At 52.8% G+C, this 6,698-nt stretch overlaps 1 non-coding gene across 1 annotated transcript; it reads right to left on the bottom strand.

The window, feature by feature from the left end:
* Positions 1–1,871: 1,871 nt before the first annotated feature.
* On the bottom strand, positions 1,872–1,989 carry LOC116466168 (small nucleolar RNA SNORA71). Its single transcript, XR_004247412.1, has one exon. It is a non-coding gene; the product is annotated as a small nucleolar RNA SNORA71 (small nucleolar RNA).
* Positions 1,990–6,698: the final 4,709 nt, after the last annotated feature.

The following is a 6,698-nucleotide window of genomic DNA, read 5'->3' as shown; positions in this document are numbered from 1 at the left end:
GAGCTGAGGTGATGGGTTTCCACCAGCCCCACAGAATGGATCGTGGAAGCAGCTGTGGGACAAGTGATTTGTGTCACCAGCTGAGTGAGGGGACTAAGATTCATGACCTCAGCAGCAGTACTGCTGCCTGCCCTGCCAGTCTACATGCCTTGACAGCAGGTGCTGAGCTTCCTCCTCTCTGTCATTTCATACCTGCCCAGGTTGGTGCCCACATGAATAGGTGGGACTTTGCTACATCCGGAGGGCCAGCTCCCTGCACTTCGGGAGATGTTTCCTGCCCACTTCCCATCAAGTGGAGGCATTTGTCACAAGTGGAGGCATTTGTCACAAGGAGGCATTTGTCACAAGTGGATCCCTAGGAAGAACCATGGGATGAAGATATAGAGCATGGAACTGCTCACTGCCCCAGCGAGGGCTTCCGGGAGGGGCAGCAGGCAGACCCCCACACTGCACTCACTTTGGGGCCCCGAGACGAGGCCACGTGGGGAGAAGGAGCTGTCATGGACCTTCTTCCATGAGAACACCAGGGTCATCCCGTCCTGCTCCACGTGCTCTTGTCTGCTACCACAAGCTTCTCCCTCACGCCTCGAGAAAGATCCTGACATTACCTAGAGCAGAGGGACCCTGATGAGGCCTTAACACATCCCAGAGTCAAACCACTCACTGTACAACTACAGGTGCCAAGGCCAGAGAGGGCAAGCTGCTCATCCAACATCACACAGCCGCTTAGCAGATCTGAGACCACAACCAGGTCTCTTGCCTCCCAGGAAGTTACTCCTTCTAGCACCCCACAGTATCTTGCAAGAGTTTATTTGTGCCTCCATGTAACTGCCAGACCTCCACAGCCACAACAAGGGTCCTCTAGTTAATATACCTGCCGAGGGACATGTGGCTTCAGCAGGAGTGATGAGAAGTGGACTGAGACTCAGAGACCTGGGTTCTAGGGCCACCTGTGGCACGTCCCATGCCCGGGCCTCCAGGAGTCTGGAAGGTTGTTCTCCTCAAGTAGGAGGGGAGGGCCATGGACTAGGCCAATGTGAATGGAGGCGGGGGAGGCATGGGTGCACATTAAGAGAAGACTCCAGAATCCACCCCACTATGGTCCTCCAAGAGGCTTGTTTCCAGGCAGCTTGTTTGCAAATGTCTTTCACTGGGGCCTCTGCTTACAGTCATCCCAAAAGGGATTGCCCTATTAAAATAAATAGGTGACCCGCCAGCGCCAGCCTGTTCAGACTCTGTCAGAGGTTACACTGTGGCTCAGTGGGAGGAACTGCACTTGGGCAAAGGATCCCCCAAGACGGCCTTAGCCTCCGACCCAGCCACTGCCCCAAGGCAAAGTTTTGAGAAGGAACTGAAAACCAGCACTCCTTGCAGGCAATGTGTGGACTCTGAAGTGGGCTGCCAGGTGCTCTGTGAGACCGCGGTGGTGCTGCCTGGGAAGACAGCTACCATCATCTTTTCTTTAAATGGCCACATCCAGGGCCCTCAGCCTGGTTTGAAATAGCTGCCCCTTCTGCAGAGCATGCCAGGAGCTGCTGCCAAGGAGAATAGGCTGGGCTGGAGTCCAACAGAGACCAGAGAGACACATCTGGCCAGCATGGCTTGGGTGTGCAGGGAGCACTCTGGGGTTCTGGGATGACAAGATTGGCAAACTCACCCAGCCTGCCCTCACCCTTCCCCAGGCCTGGGCTGACACACATAGAGAGTCAGACAGAAAAAAGTTTCTTTTATTTCTTCTTCTTTTTTTTTTTTTCAATGTATACCTTGGTTAAAGCCTCACAGACACCAGCACTGAGCCTCACACAGGGAGCACACCATAAGCGAGACACCAGGTATCAGGAGGCATCTAAAATGTGACGGAAAGGAGGAGGTGTGGAAAAACTCCAGAGTTTAGAAGGGAAAGGAGTGGACCCTCCAAACAAGGTGAAATGCTTTCAGCAGTTTCTCTCCCTGCACTGTCAATGACCAGGATCACTTTCGAATATAGGGGCGCAAAATTTCAAAGACCTAAAGGTGAGGAAGGAGGGGAGTCTTGGAGCTTGAAGTGCCTGGCAAATGAGGCAGTGGAGACAGTGAGCGTTACAGTCTTGAGAGCCTGAGGCCCCGACCTCAGGGGAAGGCAGGGAGACTGCAGCAGGATCAGAGACAAATGGCAGCGAGTTTTCAAGAGGCTGGGGAACAAGAGGTCAGCAACGGAGAGGCCGCAGCGGCCTCCACTGACAGCTCAGGCAGTTGATGGATGCCAGAAGGAGGTGACCAGGCTCCATGCGGATAGGAGCCAGGGGGCTGTGCACCCCACTCAGTGCTGACAGCCAAGGGGGACGGGGGACCCAGAAGAAAACAGCTCTGCTGTTTCAACACGGGGAGGACAGCCACCCCCTGCCTGAGGCATTCCCGAAGACTTGGAGCCCCACTGGGCCTGGGGAGGCAGGCTGTGGGCAGTTGGCCCCTGGTCACTGCTTTGCAAGAGCTGTTCTTGCCCCTCTGTGTCTGACTCCGTGGCATCCTCACACTCCCTCAAGTCGCACTCCCTGTCTGCACAGATGCGACTATTTTTCTGGAGAGATGGAATTCAGCACAATAAAGCTAGTTACAAAACAGACACTTGTTAAAGGACGTAGCAAAATCCGGTTTTCCAAACCTGGTACCTTTATCATACAAACACCAGAGGCTCTAAGTGATCTTGGAGCCCAGTGGGGGTCCAGTGCTTCTGGTAGCAGAAAACTGTTCTTCATGTATAACCTTCCTTAGAAAGCTGAATGTAGGACCAATGAAAGAAAAGCCACCGTGGCTGGGGTAAAGGAGGTGGGTCTCACCCCTGCCTACCCCCTTCCCTCTCCCCATCCCTGCCAGTGAGCCCCAGGTTTCCACAAATCAGAGTTTGGAAACTGATGGATTTTTCCGATCCTCTCAATTTACAAATAGAAAAATGGGATCGCAGAGAGAAAAGGGTGCTTGTTCGAGACCACACAGCACTCCAGAGTTTGGGACCTAGAACACAGTAAGAAAGGAACAGTCCTGGTCGTTATTTTTCTAGTATCAGAAAACCGTGGCACATCCAACGTGTGAACAGAGGTGCCAGGAGTCCCCAGACAGTCTCAGGCAAAGTTCCTTCCCCTTGGAGAAGCTGCACGCCCTCCAGTAAAGAGAAATCCTCTTATTGCTGCAGAAATTGCTCTTCTCCTTCCTGGACTGCCTTCTTGGGTCTTTCCCTCCCTTTCTTTTCAACAGTCAGAGCAGACGCAGCCCCAAACAGTTCCCCGACACAGAGCCTGGAGCCCTCACTCCCTGCCCCTAATTACCCTGTGATAGATGTTGGCGTTGCTGCTAAAGGTATCTGCGTTCAGGCTTTATGGTCATTTTCCAACAGCCCAGACCTTTTAAACTCTCTTGTGGGAGCAGGTTAAGATGATTATGCAGATGGATGGACCCCGGTGCAATATTATGTCAGCAATGGAGATGTAGGAGCTGCAAATGGGCCATGATTACCACCAAGAGGAGGCTGCTGCCGCCACTGCATGCCAAAGGGAAGTGCACAAGATCCCTGGGCTCCAAGAGCAGCCTCAGACACAACACACAGTCACACACATTCCTCCTCAGCCTCTCTAGTTACTTATCTGGCTACAGTCAGACTCTGTTCCCATGGAAACGTGAAAAGTCAACCATGGCTGTTGGGATGCCAGGAAGACACAGGTCTGCTGGAAAGAGAAGCAGCCAGAACCCAAGGAGGTCCTGCTCTCCAGCTGACTTGATGGGGCTGGGGAGAACCAAGTCAGATGCAGAGCTGGACCCCAAAGGACAGCAGAAAGAGCAGTCCTGGGGACCAGCAGGCTCCAGTCAATCGCTAGACGAGGGTGAGGTTACACACCATGGTGTTGATGCTGCAGTCCTGGGCACCTCCTAGAAATGGGCTATGCATTGGGCTCTGTGCTTCCTAGCAGACAAAGCAGAGAGGAAGACGCAGTCTCATTCAGCCTGGTTTCCACAGATAAAAAGGAACTCTCCATAAACGGCCCTCCTTTTCCTGGTTCTAAAGGTGATAAAAATGTCTCCCAGCAATTTCCTTAGCACTCTTCCTCCTGCAATAGGCACAATAACTAGCTTCTTAGGGGCTGCTTCTCCCAACATCCTGCCTTCAATACAAGCCCATGGTACCACACCTAAGTGGAGCTAGGTGGCAAGGCAATGCTCCCTGGAACAGAACACACGGCAAGGTAGGGGATGGTCTGACTTCAAATGAAGGAAAGGCATGGGCTCTTCTGGGAGATGGATGGGCAGCACAACCTTCTGGTAACCCTCCAGAAACAGAGGGTCTCCTTCAGACTGCAGAGTTTATGGTTGTCATCTTGGAAGGGAACCAGCAGGGCAAACATGCTATGTTCCAAGCAGTGGGTGTTGCTGATGTATGTGGAGCACCTGGAGAATACAGGTCCCAAACAGCAAGACTTACAGCAGTAGGAGCATTGAACACATGGTTGCTCCAGGCTCACCCTGGCCTTGGTCTTTGTAACTAATCTTAAGACCACCCGTGAATGGGGTTGATGTTCCATGCTGAAGACCCATGTCTGGGCTATCTCCAGGGCTGGGTGGAGCCTGGGCCTGAGAAGAAACAGCCATGGGAAGCCAGGGGGCAGTGATGGGGGAACCAGGACAGGGAGGCCACTGCCTTTCCCATACAGATCCCTCCCCTATGTCTGAGTTTAGGAGCTTAAGGAAGCCCAGGACCTGCATCTTCTGAAGCCAGGAACTGGAAACAGACAGAAGTGGATTATTTCTTGTGATAGAAGCAGGGAATCAAAGCCATCGTCCCGCACCATGATTAGAAGCCCTCATTAGCCAGGCATCCAGTGTCAGGCACTGTCCTGAGTAACGTGCGTTAATCACACCTCCCTATGCCTCATAATGAGCCTGCGAGGGAGATGTAATTATCCCTAGTTTACAGGTGGGGATACCAAGGCCTAGAGAAGCTGTATGACTTCCCCAGGGGTACCCAAGGTGCAAAGGGACAGGCCTGGCAGAAGGAGCCTGCATAGGAGCCCAATAGACCGAAAGAATCAGCATCAAATGGCCCAGGCTTTGGAGCCAAGCTCATCTGGACTGGAAACCCAACATGGCTACACCTCACTGTATGACCTCAGCCAAGTGATTTAACCGCTATGAGCTTCAGGTTCTTCATCTGGAAGTTGATATTAATTATACCCATCCTCAAGAGTTATTGTCAAGACGAGTGAGGTGATGCAGGAAGTGCCCTAGACTCACCACGGCAGGGGCCCACTAACTGTGAGAGAGGGTCGCACTCTGGGAAGGTGAGGGCTGCCCTGTCTAGTGTATCCCTCTACCCGCAGGGTCTCTGAAGGCTGGCACAAGATAAATAGGCACTGGTGAAATAGCTGGGGAACGAACGTGGGCTTTTTTCTTATTGAAAAGCAACATATGCTCATAGAACATGAGAAATGGAAACACGCAATTTTAAAATGTCATGCCAGAGTCCCACCTCCAAAAAAAAAAAAAATCCCTGTTCTGCTTTTTCTTTTAGGTAAATCATTCGAGTCCTGTGAATTCCTCATCCCCAGCCAAGATTTGTGCCCCTGGTATTTTAGCCAAAGACTCCCCCAGACAAACCAAGCCAGGAATTGCCCTGATGCTCAAGCCCCTCCTATGAAAGCCCACTGGAGTTAGGACCCAAAAGCAGCTGCCTCGTCCTCCATCCTGCTCGGATCTCTGCTGCCCACCCATCACCCCCACCTGCTCTGCTGCAATCAATATGGGAAGTCCTCCATTCTCAGAAATGCTGGCTACTCAAGTGCTTGCAGCTTCAGAGCTGCCACCATGTGAAGAAAGTGTCCAACTAGACCCTTCAAAACAGAAGCCTCGGGGTGGAGGGAGGAGTGCCCAACAGCTCACTCTGAGATGTTTCTGGGAAGTGCTCCCTACCGTGGCACGGTCTCCAGGACCGTTCATGACCTGCTCCCTGCCTGTCCCTCACCCCTTCCCATCATGTCATCTCCTCTATGCTCCAGTCACACTCAGCATCTTTGCATTCAGCCCCCACTTTCATGTTTCATTCCCTCAATGTAAAATGTTCTTCTTGTGTCTGAGTGGCAAACTCCTACTCATCCTTCAAGGTCCCACTCAGACACCACCTCTTCCAAGCCAGGAAGCTTCCCCTAAACCCCCAAAGTTGGTGATTTGGCCCTGCCCTGTGTTTCCACATCCCTGGGCTTGCCTCCACTGCAGTCCGACCACTCTAGTATCACAGTCTGGTCATTTGGCGGATGCGGGATGGTGGCTGGTAACTGTTGGAGAATTCTGCCACTTCTCAGTGAGTGCAGTGGGAGCTGTCCCATGTCTATGCCCCCCAGGGTTGAGAGCAGGGCCTGGGACAGAGTCAGGCTCACTGAATGTCCAGGGTAGGAAAGTAGGGAAGACATAATGGGGAGGAGGACTACTGGGTGGGGAGACAACAGGAAGCTGAGTGGGACCCTCCTGTGGGTCTGGGGTTGGCTACTTGGGCCCGCAATGTGATGAAGAAACACCAACTCCACACTGAGAAAGCTGTTGACAAGCAGGCCCAGCTGGCTGTCTATGGGACGATCACCAACTGCCCTCTGCTTCATCTCACCCCTGTCCCCATCTAGAAGCACTCAGGAGAGGCAAGAGGGAAAACTGCTGAGTCGTATGGCCTTGCGCAAGGGCAG

This window comes from Hylobates moloch, unplaced genomic scaffold (assembly GCF_009828535.3).
Source record: "Hylobates moloch isolate HMO894 unplaced genomic scaffold, HMol_V3 SCAFFOLD_3, whole genome shotgun sequence".
NCBI lineage: Eukaryota > Metazoa > Chordata > Mammalia > Primates > Hylobatidae > Hylobates > Hylobates moloch.
This window is presented reverse-complemented; position numbering and strand designations above follow the sequence as displayed.